Source organism: Rattus norvegicus, chromosome 10 (assembly GCF_036323735.1).
Source record: "Rattus norvegicus strain BN/NHsdMcwi chromosome 10, GRCr8, whole genome shotgun sequence".
In the NCBI taxonomy this organism is placed as follows: Eukaryota; Metazoa; Chordata; class Mammalia; order Rodentia; family Muridae; genus Rattus; species Rattus norvegicus.
Genome location: NC_086028.1, coordinates 15,197,719 through 15,215,506, shown reverse-complemented (window position 1 = coordinate 15,215,506; position 17,788 = coordinate 15,197,719). Strand labels below are relative to the sequence as shown.

The following is a 17,788-nucleotide window of genomic DNA, read 5'->3' as shown; positions in this document are numbered from 1 at the left end:
GCCGGTGGACAGCTGGGAGCTTGGGAGCCCCGCCTTCTCAGCCTCAGCCTGCCTTGTTTCTCTTCCAGGCTGGGGCCCTCATCCTAGGCTGTGTTTTCCCACCCCCAGGGGTGTATCCGCACTTCCCACAAGCCTGACATCCCGATGGCAGCGTGGGGTGAGATGCAGCCTAGAGCTCTGCATTTCATCTGCCCGAGGGCGGAGTTAACAAACCCGGGTGGTGAGGCCGAGTCTGTGTCCGCGTGCCCCTGACAATGGTGAGAGGCCGCTGCCAGCACGTGGTGGAGGAGCTCCTGCCCCTCATTCCTCCTGGTTTCCCATCTTGTGCTGGTCTTGGTGCTGCAGACCTGCAAAGCAACACTTGAGAAAATGCTCTTCTGGGCTGAGCGGGTGGGAAAAAATAAAACCTGCTGCCAAGCCTGACAACCTGAATTTAATCCAAGGATCCACGCAGCAGAAGGAGAGAACTGTCTCCCAAGAGTTGTCCTCTGGCCTCTACAAGCATGATGTGGCATGTGCAAACACAACACACACGCACTCACATGGTCGCACACATGCACACACGCACACACTCGCGCACGCATGCACACATGCCCACACACACACACACACACACACACACACACACACACTCAAACAGAGCAATTGGACCAGAGTTTAGAAAACCTGGAGTTTAGAGGGCCCCCTCTGAGCTGGTAGCATTGGCCCTCAGCAGTGACCCATAGGAGGAGATAGGGAATGGCAGACAGGTGTCCATGTGGCAGAGAGGGTGCTTCAGAGAAAAGGAAGCCCAAAGCATCCGAAAAAGCAGACTCAGGTTCTGGCCAGCATCTGGAAGAGATAGGAAAAAAAAAGTTGTTTCTGACCTGGGACTCAGAAAGGTAGGCTGACCCAGCCACAGCTCCTGGGTGCTCAGCTCATACAGACTGCGCTGGGAGCAGGAGCAAGAGGGTGGGGCAGGAGTTCTGGGAAGGGCAGGTACAGAATCTCATTAAAGAAAAAATTGTTCCTCTTTTTTTTTTTTCCGGAGCTGGGGACTGAACCCAGGGCCTTGCGCTTGCTAGGCAAGCGCTCTACCTCTGAGCTAAATCCCCAACCCCGCTCCTAACTCTTTATCATGGCTTCGGGTGAGCCCACCTTCCTAGGAGTAGCCCCTTGGTCAGCCCAACTGACCAAGGTCTCTACTCAGGCCAGAGACTCCATTCTTTTTTTCCAGAAGGAGTTTTTCTTAACAGACCTTGCTGCTATATTAATGGTGATTGACCAAACATTAGGATGGGTCTGGATTTTCTCGACCAGGGCTAATTGTTTAGTGGACAGTTGTGCGGAAGAGCATTCCAAGGTGTCTGTGAGTTGTCCTGGAACTCTGACAGGCGGGACCCAAAGGGTCTGATCTGTGGCCATTTCCCGGGGGAGGGGGGCAGGAGAAAATAGGAGAGAGGAAGGGAGTGGAGAGGAGAAGAGGGGAGGGGAGGGAAGAGGAGGGAAGAGGAGAGGAGGGAAGAGGAGAGGAGGGAAGAGGAGAGGAAGAGGTTCTTGAGGACCAACCTCAGATAAGCTCTGTCCTTGGATACCTTTGGTTTTGAAACTGTGGGTCTGCATATCACCGCTCCATGATGAATGGGACCTGCTGAACACAGTAGGTCAGACATGGCTGGCACGCGGTGCTTCGGCTCAGCACTTGACTGCAGATTTCACCCCTATTATTGGGGATGGACCTAGGACGTCACGCGTGCCAGTCAGGTGTTCTGCTACCGAAATTCCTCCCCCAACAGCCAATCCAGCACTTGCCATTTCTGGAGAGTGGAGATAAGTGTCTGCAGACCGAGGGTCTCCTCTGTCACCTAGAACAGGAGATGCCTGTGTCTTCATTTGTCAAGGCTCTAAACAGCAGTGAATGACCCGACAGGGTCAGGAGCTGGGGACAGGAGTGGAACGCACACCGAAGTCATGCTTTTTTGTCACTATGGAGGCTAGCTGACATGTCTGTAGGGACTTTGTTTCTCTACGGGCTGGAGACCATACTGCCCATCAAAGCACCTCCCCATGTGATCCAGGCTTGCAGACACAGATCAGCAAGGGAGGAGAGAACTCGGGGAGAGGTTTGTGGTACAGCCCTGTTGGGTTGTATCCTTGGCCTCTTAACCAGCACTGTTCCGTGTGTGTGGCGATTCCCTACTAATGGCAGGAAGGGAGAGCCCCTGAACATGAGAAATCAAAGGCTGCGCTCAGCAGAGTTTGGGATGGGAGGATGTGAGGGACGCGTGGAATGGGATGAAAGAAAGTGCAGCGAAGTGCAGGAGGCACAGGTTGGAGGATGAGGTACCAGCAAGGAGGATGCTGTACCAGCAAGACCTTCATCCTCTGTCTTTTATCTCAGCGGGGCCGTTTCTCTGAAGAGGCCCAGGGGACTTCCTGCCTCTTCTGTAGAGCAGCTACTGGCTGCTGCTGCTGCTGCATGGTGTGTGTGTGTGTGTGTGTGTGTGTGTGTGTGTGTGTGTAACTCTAGTATTCATTGGTGCATGTGTGTGAGCACACACATGGGTGTGTGCATGTGTGTGTGTGCGGGTGCGTGTTTGTGTGTGCATGCATGCATGTGTGCATGCTGCACGGGAGACAGAGGACAATCTCAGGGCTGTCTCCCTTTTCTTCATTTTGAGACAGGCTCTCTCTTCCTGGCTCAGAACTTGCTAAGCAAGCTGGGCTGGCTAGCCCCAGAGATCTCCATTTTCTACCTCCCCAGCACAGTTTCTCACCACCACAGTGATTTTTGTTTGCTTGTTTTGTGTTTTTGTTTTTAAAAGATTTTTCTTTACTACTTTTAATTATGTATGCTGCGTGTGTGTGTGTGTGTGTGTATGTGTGTGTGTGTGTGTGTGTGTGTGTGTGTGTGTGTGTGTGAAGGGTTATGTGCACATGACTGCTGTGCCCATGATGGCCAGAAGAGGGCGCTAGATCTCCCTGGAGCTGAGTGATGGGTGATTAGGAGCCAGCTGATGTGGGTGCTGGAACTTGAACTCCCATCCTTTGCAAGAACAATACACGCTCCTAACTACGGAACCATGTTTCCAGCCCCTGTTTTTGTTTTTTGGTTTTTGTTTCTAAATTTGGATTCTGAGGATCCAACTCAGGTTCTCATGTTTGCTCAAGCACTCCATGGGCCATCCCCTCAGTCCATGTATTCCCTGCATCAAGTGAACAACATCTGGCATTTGATACAGTGACCCCTGCACAGCCCCTTTGGTCCCAGAGCATCACCGTCAACCCAACAGAAACTCTCAGGTACAGGGTTTTATGTGGACCCATGAGTGTGTGTCTTGCTTGGTACAGGCCTAGGGGCCTAGCTGCTGAGTCACAGGCCTAGGGGCCTAGCTGCTGAGTCACGTGGCAATTCTGCACTTGTTTAGTTTTCAGCATTTCTTGTCCCTCTTCTCTGTGAGTCTGGTGACCTGCTGCTTCTCAGAGTTAAAAGCGTCCTGCACCTGCTTGGCATGTGAAAGGACATGGCTTCCATCCCCAGCTGAGCAAAGAACAGGGAAGGAAAGACAGACAGACAAACCCACAACAAGGACGACAACATGGCCCTATGACATATGAGCAGTACCTAAGCCCACGGGGAAGATCTTGGGGGCAGGTCCTTTGGTAAGACTTGATGCTTATGCAAGGTATCAGGAGGTTGGCACTGAAGCATCTTAAGATGACCTCGAGGTTAGAGCCCACGAGTGCCATCATCGCTTCTCATGCCTGTAGGCATCCGGGAGCTTGCCTGTGAGCTGGAAGGGTGGTCTGTACCCACAGCAACCCTGCCTTCTCACCAGACTCACATTCCTGGGACCCTCTGCTGCCAGGAACAGGAATGGAAGGTTCCATTCTTTTCTCTGTTCCATGGCTTCAGAACAACAAACAGGCAGCACAGATCCGTACCAGTGGTTCACAGGCTGCATCGTCTCCAAGGACAGCAGGGTGGACACCAAGGCTCTCCCACAGCGCGGGGGTGGGGTGGGTAACCTTCGAAACACATTATGGGCTAGGTAGCTCAGGACCGCTGTTTGGGATTGCCACAAAGTTAATAATCCGTGTGTGGATGCTGTCGTAAAAGACCGCAAATAGAAGATCTGGTTCTTCCTTTCTGGGGGCCAGAGTCAGGTACCCGGCAGGGCCTAATCCATCCAATGAATGCTCCCTGCCACGTCACTTCCGCCCGTGCGGCTCCACAGCGTGCTACCCCTTTGTTCGGGTTTCATTTCCATCGCTGTGGTAAGATATCCTGACGGAAAGCAACTGTGAGGGCGAAGGCTTTATTCAGCTCACTGTTGCAAGTACAGCCACCATTGCATGGAAGTCACAACTGGAGCTTAGAGTGTCACATCCACGGTCAAGAGGAGAGAGAGACTGCGGATGTACCCACGCTGCTGTTTGCTCTGATTACTGCTCCCATTCAGGAGAGTAATACCATTTCAATGAACTATCAAGATAACCCCCCTACCGGCCAACTTGATCTAGACCAGTAGTTCTTAATCTGTGGAGCTCAATCCCTTAGGGAGAGCATAGCAGAAATCCTGTATATCAGATATTTTCGTTACAATTCATAACAGTAGCAAAATTACAGTTATGAAGTAGCAGTGAAATAGATAAATGGTTGGGGGTCGTGACAACGTGAAGAACTGAATTAAAGGGTATCAGCATTAGGAAGGTTGAGAACCATTGAACCAGATAATTCCACAACCGAAACCACCACCTCCCCCTCCCCTCCCCTCCCCCCTCCTCTCCCTCACCCCCCCCTCCTTTTTCCCAAGACAGGGTTTCTGTATGTAGCCCTGGCTGTCCTGAGTGTTGGGACTAAAGGCATGCCACTACCACCCAGCTTGAAGCTTTCTTCCAAGGTGACTCTAAGGTTGGGTGAGCTCGACAGTTAAAGACACCTAGCACATCCCTCTAGGCTATGACACTGTATGCCGCACTGCCCCGTGCTGCTCCACTCCTTGGGACACAACATCACACCCTCTAATTGACAGCTCTTGGTTGCTCTCTTCTGCCTCTGCCTCCTGTGGCAGCTTCGGGTACCCTTGTTTTGTGGCTGCATCATCCCAGTCCACTCCTGTCACCACACGTCTTCCTTGGGATCTGCCTTCCCCCGTGTCTCCTATGTGGACAAGAGTCTCTTATTTTTGCTGCTTTCTTCTGTTGTTCTCTCTGAGATAGAGTAGCCTTTGTAGCTCAGGCTGGGCCTTGAACTCGTGGCAAACCTCCTGCCTCAACCTCTTGAGTTCTGAATATTATAGGCATTTCTGGCTTGTTTAGTTTTGTTCTTCACTTGTTTGTTCTGTTTCTGTTTGTCGTCTGTTTGTCTGTTTGTTTTGTTTTTGAGATAGGGTCTTACCAAGTAGCCTTGGCTAGCCTTGAATTCAGAGAGCTCTACCTGCCTCTGGCTCCCCAGTGCTGGGAGTAAAGTCGTGGGCCAGGACACCCAACTTTGTTTATTGGGTTTTAGACTGGGTCTCGAGTAGCCAAAGCTGGTCATGACCTCTTGCCTTTACCTCCCCAGTGCTGAGATCAGAAGTGAGAGCCACCATACCAAGCTAAGTAAGGATATCTGTACTTGGATGGAGGGCCAACTTAGGTCAGAAGGCCTCAAATTAACCTGATCAGATCACACCTATAAGATACATTCTTCCCCCTCTGACACTGGGGTGGTTGTGAATTCGGAGAAGCCATTCAATTGCTACACTGATCGCAGCCTCAGTCGCTAGGAGCAGGGGACTCTGGATTCTAGTTACTATGGGCCCAGAGTGAGCAGCCGTCCACTGTCCCCCTCCTACTGGGCTTCCGCAGCCTGGTTCCCCAGGACCCCAGGAGTCTCTGCCTGGTCATGGGGTTGCCAACTCAGCACCTCTATGGCAGAGCAGGAAGCCCTCCCTCCCCGGAGGGAAACCGCAGGCTTTATATTTATTCAATCCCAGCCGTTCTGTGGTTTTTGGAGATGGCCTTTAAGATTTGTTTTTTGATTTTTATCTCAAAGAGGATGCTGAGAAGCATGGGTCTGGCTCCAGGAAAAACAAGCATGAAGAAGAGAGGAATTAAGTTTGGATCACGTTCAGCAGGGAGTGGCCTGGCTGGCTGGCCTGCAGGGTACTGGGGTCTCTGAGGAGGAGCCTCAGGCTGCCCCAGGGAGTAAGGCCATCGGCCTCTGCACTGAAGGCTCAGGCCCAGCATTTCTGGCAGGAGACATGGACAGCTCTTGTTTTCTACCACGTGGTGTGGCTACCGAGGCTAAGGCCTCTTTCCTAAGTCCCATCCAAGCCATTTTCCCTATCTCCTCAGCTCGAAGCCCCGGGTAGGTGAATGATGGCGTTAGTCCTTACTGGAGATCAGGTCTGGCCCACAGGGTCATGGATTTGTGGTGATCCTGCTTAAGCGCCATAGACTGCCTAGAAGAGGAAGGGCAAGTCATTACCATGTTTGTGGGCTCCTTCCCGTGTCATGTCCAGATGGCATCTGGCAAGAGTGGAGCAATTCTCCACTGTGGCCTTGCAGATGGCCTTGGTGTACCCATCCCCAGTGTAGACAATGCCTTTGTGACCCCCAACTCAGTTACTTGTCTTCTCCAGACAGCAGGCTAATGCTGCACTTAAAGTAAAACAGCATTGACCGTGGTCGATTTCCTGAAGGCACACCTCAGAGAGTAAGGCCTTGCTGAGGGAGTGTGTGTGTGTGTGTGTGTGTGTGTGTGTGTGTGAATTCTTTTTTTTTTTTTTCTCGGAGCTGGGGCCGAACCCAGGGCCTTGTGCTTGCTAGGCAAGTGCTCTACCACTGAGCTAAATCCCCAACCCCATGTGTGTGAATTCTTAAAGGAAAAGTAACACTGCCAACCTTCGTTTTGCTGCTCCTGGTATCTGGTCTAAGTCCTTATGCTGGATGCTGGGAGCTGATGCTGGGTGCTGGGTGCTGATGCTGGATGCTGGGTGCTGATGCTGATGCTGGGTGCTGGGTGCTGGGTGCTGATGCTGGATGCTGGGTGCTGATGCTGGGTGCTGGGTGCTAATGCTGGATGCTGGGTGCTAGGACCTGATGCTTATGCTGGGAGCTGGTGTTAATGCTAGATGCTGGTGCTAGATGTGGCATGCTGAGTACTGCTAAAGCTCAGGGGCTCACAGCTTCAGTGAGCATACCTTGCTCTCCATCTCCTGGGCTCTAGAATGGGATGTTAAGGAGCAGGAAAGGGCAGGGTTGTGTTATTGTCCTGTACTCTGCTCTATGAACAGTGGGAATATGGAAGCCACACTGGAAACCTGGCTCCTTTCAATACAATCTCAGCCCATGGTCCAGTTTCTTTATCTGGGGATCGGGGCACTAAGATTGCCAAACTCCCGGGAGCAAGGCTTTCTGTGTAAAGACAGAGGAGATGGCTGCTATGTGCTGGGGTGCATCTGGGTGCGTACATGCATGTAGGTGGACATGTGCACCTGTGTGCATGCATGCTGCAGAGTGAAAATTCTGGTAGTCACGGTAAGGTGATGTCCTGTGGCAGCTTGGCACTTGCTTCTGCACCTGCCATTGGGAGGTAGGGCTCTGAGGCCATTCTTCTGCCCCTGCTGAGGCCCTTGGGGGAGCATGAGGTTCTTCTGGCTGTTTAGACAATTCCGCTAGGCTTTCTTGGTACTGTTTCTACCAAGTGGGTTGCTGGTAGTTCTCCCGGGATGGCGCCAGCCTGCAGATACTGCTCAAGGTACTGTAGGTCAGCATTGTGGTCTGCGGAGCCTGTGGTTGGTGAGGTTTCAACCCGGCCTTCAGCGCACCCCGATGTACTTTGCACACAGATGTGCAGTGGCGACACAGTCTTTTCCTTCGGAGTTTCCTGTCTGGCTGTCTCTTCAGCATCCTCTGGGCTCTCTCTCCCGAAGCCCCTCTCTTTTCTTTCCTTTCTGGAGGCCTCCTGCGCATCCTCATTAGCATTTGAAAGAGTGTCATTTGCATTTAACAAGCAGAGGTGGCTTCCAGCCTGGGTGGATTTGGGAAGAGCTCCTAGACCTGCTCCACGTCCTCTGGACTGAAAGAGATGGAAATCAGTGTCTAGCTTCCAGTAAGCAGGACTTAGGACCTGGGCAGGCTCGACTCACAGACCCCATTTGTGTTAGCACCCTCCTAGGACTTAGGCTTTGTGTTCGTCTGTGTTACATTTTTAGGGCTCCCCCACTAGAATACTGTGAACTGGAAGCTTAAAGCACAGTCTGGCTGCACGTGCTGGGCATCTTGGCTGTTGGGAGGCTGGGGCAGGCTAGCCTGCTGTCCTGAGATGAACATGTTTGTGTCTTTCTGTGATGGCAGAATTTATCGAATAACAACGAGTTCACTCGGCAGTTTCGATGTCTGCGATTTGCCATGTAACCTCACCTACCTGCATAATCCAGGCCAGGATAATTCGGGTGCTTTAATTCCCATCTTAGTTGGAATAGTGGGGTCCACTAGCACTGCCGCTCATCTCACACAGCACATAGTAAACGCATCTGTGTATCTGAAGTTAAAGAGGCTGCTGCAGTCCTTGAGGAGCACACCGGGTATCAGATGGTGTGGGCCATACCACCTCAGTATCACTTTCAAGCGTCCTGACGCAGATCTGTGTGCATGTATGCTGAAGACTGAAAACTCTGGAACTTACGGTGTTAGCCAGTGTCCTGCTTCCCACCCTGTTCTTGGCTTGGTGTGTCTGACAAGTCCTTGGGTTTCTGTGTTGTGATTTTTTAATGCACCACCTGCCCCTACAGTCTCAATCCATCTTGATAAACCTAGAAGGTGGCTTCTTTTCTGTTCCTTAGTCCGCCAGTCTGTGCTGGAGGCTGGTGCCTGACAGTTTTGGGGTCCACCTAGGGATCACAATCACCTTTCTTCCTCAAAATGGAGTAAAGGGCTGGGGAGAAAGCTCATGGGTAGAAACACTTGCCACAGAGCCTGAAGACCTGAGTTCAATCTCTAGGACCAACATGGTGGAAGGAGAGAACCATCTCCTGCAAGTCCCCTCACCGGCCCATGCAAGTCCCCTCACCGGCCCATGCGCACTATATATATATATATTACCCGCACATTCAAATGCACTCACACACAAGTAAAGAAGCATAATTCATTTTTTATTTTTTATTTTTATGTATGTATGTATGTATGTATGTATGTATGTATGTATGTATGTATGTATTTATTTATTTATTTTCCCGGAGCTGGGGACCAAACCCAGGGCCTTGCACTTGCTAGGCAAGCGCTCTACCACTGAGCTAAATCCCCAACCCCATAATTCATTTTTAAAAAAACGAGCAAAGAAACTGCTTGTAAAATGGAGTCTTCCAGAGAAAGGCACAGCTTGAAAACAAAACCAAAGGAAACCAAACAAAGAAAGCATTGCCTTATATAATGCGGAGTAAAGTGGAGTAGGGCATAGCCGGATAGCAGTTCCTGGGCTACAGAGTGAATTCAAGTTCAGCTTGGGAAACTTAATGGGATTCTCTCTCAAAATACAAAGTAAAAGGAGGGGCCAGGGAAGCCTCTTGGTGGTACAGTGCTTTTCTAACGTGCAGGAGGCTCTGGGTTCAATTACTGCCACAACAAAACCAAACCAAACAACCAAAACCAGATGAATGCTCTCTTAGTTCTAGAGACCTTAAGTTTGCAGGCCAAGCTCAGCGGGGTCAAACTCCCTCTGAGCCTTGCAGATAGGACCCTGCCAGGGCTCTGGGGACATGCTTCTGGAACGGAGTCTCTGGTTAACCGATGTCAACTCATCTTTATAGCTTTCAGCTTAAAAAAAAATTAAATCACATTTACTCATTTACTGTGTGTGTTCACGTGTCCACTCCATAGCACATGTGTGTCACAGGATGACTCGCAGAAGTTGTGGGTCCCAGGATTCGAACTCGGGTCATCAAACTTGGCAGCAAATGCTTTTATCCTCTGAGTTGTCTATTTGGGCCAGTTTTTATATATTTATTTTTTTTAAGATGGGCTCTCGCTATTGCATAGCCCTGCCTGTATTGAAATTTCCTACATAGACCAAGCTGGCTTCAAACTCACAAAGACCCTCCTGTCTCTGCCTCCTGAGAGCTGGGATTAAAGGCGTGGGCCACCTTTTCCCAGCCTAGTTTTAAACTTTTTTGTGTTGAAATGACCTCAGACTTGGAGATAGCATGATGATTTCCCATGGTGGGTTTTGAACCAAATGTAGAATATACCAGCATGGTGTCTCATCTGCCCCAGAAGATATGCCCATGGCCTGGCACCTTCCAGGGTCCCGGCACCTTTGACGATATGCCTTGCAGGATGGGTATCCTCCCAGAATCACGTGACCTGCGCATGGTCTGGCTTGTCTTGTTCCGCAGATTTCATGTGACAACCTCTACCCCTTTCTTCCTTTCTGAGCCGGGGTTGTCTAAGGCTGAGCTCACCAGAGTGTAATCATAATGCTGTATGTGTAAATTATATTAAATTCAAGCTCACATTCTTAGTTGTACCCCACCACTCAGAGGGACCCCGTACTGGACAGCGTGGACACGAGAAAGGCATGAGCAGCCTAGTTTCAGGGAGGTCCAGATGTGACCTTTAACCTGCAGCCTGCCAACCTGTACCCACTCACTGCTTCACTTGGGGATTTTAACTTCTTTGCATATATGTATACAAGTACATATATACAGTGTACATATATGTATATGTGTGCACGCGTGTGGACACACGTGTGTGCGGGTACATGTACACATGCATACATATAGCTGAGGAAGCCCAGAGTTAACACTGGGTGTCTTCTGTCTACCTCATTCACCTTCTTGATTTCATTTACTGAGGCAGTATCTATGACCTGGAAGCGATCAATCCCAGCTAGGCTAGCTAGTCCGCTGGCCCTGGGGAACCCCATCTCTGTCTCCAGCTGTCAGATTTTATGTAGGTTATGGGGATGAAAACTCCAATCTTCATCCACCCCCACTCCCCCACTCACCCCCGCCCACCCCCCCCACCCCCCATCCCCCGCTCAATTCAGGTTTTTAGGTTTTCTCCCACGCCTCTGTATGTCTTTCTGGACTGACTCCTCCAGGTTTTGTGAGCATCCATGGGCATCTGTCTTGTTGCTGATCATCGGGGAAAACAGGCCAAGGAGAGCGGCTCCTAAATGCTTGAACCAGAATTCTTTCAAATCAGGATGTCGGTTTTCACTTGGCCTGTTCGTGTGGACTCCGTCCTCCGCTGAGTCTGAGACTCCGGAAAGTCTGGAAACAGCTCCAGACCATTGCTCATTCTAGATTTTTCAGGTTGGCTCTGGCTTTTCTTCAGTCGATGAGGTGAAGGACCTAGGAGCGCCCCCCACCCCCGAGTGAGAGAGAGAGAGACAGAGAGAGAGAGAGACAGAGAGAGACAGAGTGTGTGTGTGTGTGTGTGTGTGTGTGTGTGTGTGTGTGTGTGTGTGTGTTTAGAAACAGGCCTGGAAGCCAGGTGTGGTGACACACATCTGTAATCTCAGTACTAGGGACATGGACATCCTGGTTCTGAGAGCCATTCAGGTGGAGATGGAAGATAGGAGTTCAAGGCCTGGCCAGGATACGTGAGATCCTCTCTCCCAGCAGCAGCGTGGGAAACAGAACCAGGACTAGGGAAGTGGCTTTAGTGGCAGAGCGCTGGTCTCACATGTGAGGTCCTGGGCCTCACTCCCAGCACCCACCTCCAAGTTCCTATCTTCCGTACAGTTCACATGTACAGAGACGTGTTCTCATTTACATGTCTGTGTGCGCTCGGGTATGCACTATGTGCAGTGCCCTTGGAGGCCAGAAGAGGGCATCGGATCCCCTGGAGCTGGACTTACAGGCTGTCCTGTCATCCTACAGGATGCTGGGACCTCAACTTAGGTCCTCAGCAAAAGTCGCAGGTGCTCTTAACTGCTAGGTCATTTCTCTAGCCTCTTGGTTTGTATCAGGAATATACAATATTGGGTATATAATAATGGGATCCTCATGGGATCCATTTCAGTTGTATTTCTGCATCCATTCAAGTTTTTTTTAGTGGTCTATTCATGTGTTTAAATTAATTACCATTTTTTAAAGATTTATTTATTTATTATATATAAGTACACTGTTGCTGTCTTCAGACACACCAGAAGAGGGCATCAGATCCCATTACAGATGGTTGTGAGCCACCATGTGGTTGCTGGGATTTGAACTCAGGACCTCTGGGAGAGCAGTCAGTGCTCTTAACCGCTGAGCTATCTCTCCAGCCCCATTTTTACTGATGTATAGCAACTCTATAAAGTACAAAATGAATGTCGTAGGCGCTCAGGATTTGGCTCTGTTGTTATAATGCTCGCCTAATGTCCTAGTTACTTTTCTGTTGCTGTGAGAAAACACCCTGACCAAAATTAACAGAGAGAAGGAAGGAGTTTATTCATTTCATACTTCCAGGAAGTCAAGACAAGAACCCAAGGCAGGCCTGCTTGCAATTCCATACCAAGGAATTCACTTCACAGTCAAAGAAGGATGGCAGGAACCATAAAGGAAGCTGCTGGCCTCTCTTGCTCTTTGTTCTCTACTCTTCCCCGCTCTTCCCCTCTTCCCTGTCCCTTCTTCTCTCTACCCCTCCTCCTTCCCTCCACGTGCTCATGGCCGGCCTCTCCTCTCCTCTTCTCTCATTAAACCTCTCCACGTGGAAAAAAAAAAAAAAAAAAAAAAAAAAAAGGAAGCTGCTGGCTAGCTGGCTGGCACTCATGCTCATGCTCAGAATTTTATTCAGTTCAGGACTAGTTAGTAGCCTAGGAAGTGATGCTGCCCACAGTGGGCTGGGCCCTCTAAATCAATTAACAATCAAGGCAACCCCACTCCTTGCTTCCAGGCCAATCTAATCTAGGCGATTCCTCAATTGAGATTCATTGTCAGATAGCTGTGGGTTGAGTCAGGTTGATGGTCAAGACCAACTTAGCCTGTATGAAGCACCGAGCTCAAACCCCAGTACATAGTACACAGGTGCTGACTCCTGTAATCATAGCACTCAATAGGTGGAGGCAGGAGGACTAGGAGTTAAAGATCATCTTTGGCTATAGAGACACTTCAAGGTCAGTCTGGGATACACAAGACTATATCTCAGGAAACAAAAACCTATCACAATAAAATACGGGTTTCATTATGACGTATTTAGTAGTTTTAAAGGAATTTCCATGTGGAGTGCTTACATGCCTGTTTTGGTGCTGCTGGTGTTAGGTCATGCTATGTGTTGTGAGCTGAGGTTTATGACATCTTTGTGGTGTGATGAAGCCATAGGTCATGCGTTGGTGGCCTCTTGGCTGCTCTGAGGCTTTCTGCTCTGATCACAGCTGTGTCCTTGGCTGGAGTTCTGGCCCCTCAAGTCTTCCTCAGTGTCTGTGGCTGTTGGCTGTGGGACGAGTGCCTCTTAAAGACCCCAGGAAATCACTGTGCACAGTGGCACATGCCTTTAAGCTCAGCCCTTAGGAGGCAGAGGCAGGCAGATCTCTGTGAGTCCAAGGCCAGCCTGCTCTATAGAGTGAGTACAGGACAACAGACAACAATCTGTTACACAGACTCAAAAACCATCCCAAAACATCTTAGGAAATCTCCCAGGGCTGATTATTGCTGGTGTTAGTTTTAGTTACCTCTTTCTTGTTCTGACAAAACATGATGACCAGGGCAACTTATAAAATGAAGCATTTATTGGGCTGTGGTTTCAGAAGGTTAGAGTTTATGATGGTGGAGCAAAGTCATGGTGGCCAGAACAACCAAAGGCTCAGATCTTGGTCCACAAGACAGAGGGAGAGGGAGAGGGAGAGGGAGAGGAGGAGGGGAAGGGAGAGGGGGGAGGGGGAGGGGGAGGGGGAGGGGAAGGGAGAGGGGGAAGGGGAGGGGAAGGGGAAGGGAGAGGGGGAGGGGGAGGGGGAGGAAGAGGGAGACAACTCACAAAGAAAGACAGAGACAAATACAGACACAGCTGTGCATGCACGCACACATGCACACACACACACGCACAGAGAGAGGCAGAGAGACAAGCAGACACAGATACACACACAGAGAAAGAAAAAGAGACAGAGACAGACACACATAGAGAAAGAGAGAGAGAAAAAGAGAGCGAGATAACTAAAAAGGGTATAAAGCCTTTGAAAGCCCAAATCCTGCCTCCATCAGGACTCCATACACCTGCATGTGACAGAACACCCCTGGGAGCCTTGGGTCTTCCCAGCTCCTTACTGTCTATCCAGATGATTAACTGTTGTCTGGAAGTGGTGAACTGGCCACAAGTAGGGCAGACTCAGGATGTAGGGGTGGCCTCTCCTGCTTAGTCTTGATCTCTACAGAGCAGAGGGATGACTGGACTTTACCTCATGCCAATGCTTGTCCATGTTAGTCACTTAAACAAGGGCCAGCAGCCTGGTACTGTAATGCCAAGTCTCACAGGATACACACTCACTATCCAGTCCTAGAACTATCAACACCTGGAAAGAAATGGCTCCCGAGGCATGGTTCTTGTGGTATCGCTCTTCTTCCCAGGCAGCTGCTGGCCCGCTTTCTGCCTGGAGATTTTTCCTTTGCTCGCTGTATCACATGAGTGGAGTCTCATGGTAGATATCAGGACCTGATGTCCTACAGGTCCACTAAGTTGTGGTGGCTTCATTATTCTTCTAAGCTGAATAATATTCCAGTACAGGAGGTGGGCTGGTGGTATACCATGCCTGTAATCCTGCCATGAAGGCTGAGATAGGCAGACTAGCCTCAGCTACATACATAGCCCACTGCAGGGTAGATAGCTCACATTTTGGGCATTCAAATACACCTAGGTGACTTGCATATATGGGCTGCTGTGGACAGGTGTGCACACCTGCTAGGACCATTCTTCATCTTCAGGGCACGGAGTGGGAATGGGGCTGCTGAGCTTGAGATGGCTTGGGTTTCTTATTGTACAGTGTCTGGGGCTGTGAAGGGTACTCGAAGCTGTGGACAGATGGGATCCACTGAGCTGATTGATTCTTACTGTAGCTTCAGCCTCCGCCCACCCTGTGGCCACAGTGGGTCCCGAGTAACTTCTCATCCATGCCCATTCCATGGTGGAAGCTGCTCCCTGGACCACAGGAGCTAGAGTCTTTTCAGCACTTGTCCATGGATCTGTCCTCTGTGGGAGATGCGGGCCCAGCTGTTACAGGCTTGTGAGAAATGGGTGGTGTAGAGACAGCGCTTGGCAATGCTGATCACATCTGTGTCGGGGGCTGGCACAGCCACAAGCCATCCTTTGTGTGTGACTCCAGGGCCTTGGCTCCAACTTGGCACTTCCTGCCACCTTCCCAGGAGCAGCTCCTGGTCTGTGCTGTCACAGCAGTGGGCTTCTGTGCAGATGGCCTGGACCCTGCATAGTACTCTTGCTAACAGAACTGGTGGGGTTCAGAGTACCCAGACAGGAAGGTGGGAGTCCTCATCAAGGCTGAGGGGAAGCCCAGAGGTGGCTGGAGATGGAACCGTGCTGTACTGCCCATCTGGACAGGACAGTGGGTGAGCATCCTGGGACGGCTGTCATAAATGGCCGCATCTACGGGGGCTCCAAACAGTAGATGCTTATGTTTCCTAGCTCCGAAGACTAGAGGTCTGGGATCGTGAAGTTCGGGGTTATACATTCATCTGTAGGGTATGAGGCAGGATCTCTGTGCCTCCCACGACTGTGAGGAAGGGCCAGGTGTCCTGTCCTTGAATTGCTCTTGCATTATGCCATCCTCAGCCTCTGTCCTCACAGAGGCCATGTTCCCCTCTTATAAGCATGTTGACCGGATGTAGGGCTACTCACCCCTCCCCCCAAGATGCTTTCATCTCACGCTTCAGCTCAGTCAAGGTGCAAAACGTGCAAAGTGCAAAAGCCCCTTTCCAGAGGAGCCACACACCCTGGTCAGCATGTACACAGAGGTTTTTGACGTCCTCTATTCTCCCTACCATGTGGCCTCTAGCCTCTCTTGTTCTTTTCTTTTTTCTTTTGTTTTTTCTTTTTTTCAGAGCTGGGGACCAAACCCAGGGCCTTGTGCTTGCTAGGCAAGCGCTCTACCACTGAGCTAAATCCCCAACCTTGCCTCTCTTGTTCTTTAACGCCCCCCCCCCTCTGGTCCCAGTCATACCCACAGGCTGTCACAGGTAGGGGGAAGTGGTTCCAGCCCTCGGGGTCCTTGTTACTTCTCCCCCAGAGGTGGGATATGGGCATTAGTGTATGCCCCAGCTTGTCTGCAGCCTCTCGCCCCGTGATCAGGTCCCCATGAGCACCATGCCCTGTCACCAGGCCATCTCCTCAGCTTGGCAGTGGGTCCCCGCTGTGGCATCAGGGAAAGGGCTGGGCTGCTATTCTACACTGATAGCACTGGGCACTGGCTGCAGGTCCTGCCTGTAGACCACTTGGCCTCAGGCTGCCATCTATGTCCAGGAGGATAATGCAGGCTGTGCCACCAGCAGCAGGTCTGTCCCTGGTTCTGGCCAGCAGCCAGAAAAGCACAGATCAAAGTTCCAGCCATAGGCTGGGGTGGCGTGGAGGGTGGGGAGGGGGTAGGAGATGGTCTTTGTCATGTCCCGCCAGAGTTTGGGCACAGGTTGTTGCACAGCTGTGGTGACAGGGCCTGGTGATGTCCTGCCAGGCTCAGAACCATTTCTGTCACCACAAGTTTAACTCTAAGCTGGATGGCGCCCCTACCATAGAGGGGGCAGCCTGGGATCTCTGGATCCTGATGGCTGTATCAGCTTCTCCCATGTCGAACTGCTCCCTCCACCTGGAGATGACTCTCTCTCAGACCTTGCTTCCACGAGTCATTCTGGGGAGCAGCCAGAGCCCTCAGGCCCCATGAAGGCAGATTCTGGGGGTGCAGGGGTCCCAGCATCCTCTCTTGGTGAATGAAGGTAGTTGTTGTCATCATGCATGTGAATGGCACCTCTCTCTCTCTCTCTCTCTCTCTCTCTCTCTCTCTCTCTCTCACACACACACACACACACACACACACACACACACACACACACACCATTAGGAGGTACCAAGTGAAGGGAAGAACCCCTCTGCGGCCCTAGAGAGCCAAGGCTATGGTCAGGAGCTGCCACCTGGAAGCCTTCCAGGCTTGCCTTTCTTCCTGTCCCAACATCCCAGCACTCAAAGAATCCAGAGGTACAAATCCCACCCGCCAGCTGGGAGCCCAAGACCTGCATGCCCTGGCACAGCTGAAACTATCCAGTGCTGGGGTTTTACTTAGGGCTTATGGGAGCAACAAGTGGGCTGTCTGTCTGCTGTGTGTAAAATAGGTGTGATCAGTAGGGTTGGGGTACTGGGGCCCTGTGGCTGGACAGTGCCCTTCCGAGGCCTGGTGGATCCTGGGCATCCTTGTGGATACCCAGGATAGACGCAGCATAGCTGAGGGACTAGCCGGATCCCACAAGGGTGGCAAGATGCCCTTGAGAAGTGTTGCATGATCCTTGGAAAAGGCACCACTGTCCTTACAAGGCCTTGGTCATGTGATTGCTGGATGCCGATGTGGCTACTTGAGAAGAAAGTTCTTTCTCTTGCTGAAAGCATCTGGCAGCTTTTTGCAGGGACCCTGGGCAAGCCTAGAAGGGCGGGCAGCTACGTAGGAAACAGCCTGGAGAGCATGATTTGTATAGATGCCGGATATGGTCATGGCTGTGGGGTCATGAATAGTCACAGGGTAGACAGCCCAGGCCTGAGAACCTTCCCTGTGTCCAGATGTCTTGCCAGTCAGTAGGAAACATACACGACTGCAAACTTACACGTGTCTAGTATGCCTAGCTGGTGTGAG

The 17,788-nt window shown here is 51.0% G+C and overlaps 1 long non-coding RNA gene across 2 annotated transcripts; it reads right to left on the bottom strand.

Moving 5' to 3' along the window:
- Window positions 1-411: 411 nt before the first annotated feature.
- LOC120095315 (uncharacterized) lies at window positions 412-4,159 on the bottom strand. 2 transcript variants are annotated; one of them, XR_005490806.2, is made up of 3 exons: window positions 3,925-4,159; window positions 1,549-1,844; window positions 412-831 (listed from the first exon to the last, which is right to left on the bottom strand). It is a non-coding gene; the product is annotated as an uncharacterized LOC120095315 (long non-coding RNA). The 2 variants fall into 2 exon arrangements; XR_010055271.1 differs by lacking the exon at window positions 3,925-4,159 and having other exon boundaries at window positions 1,549-2,431.
- Between the last annotated feature and the right edge of the window lie 13,629 nt (window positions 4,160-17,788).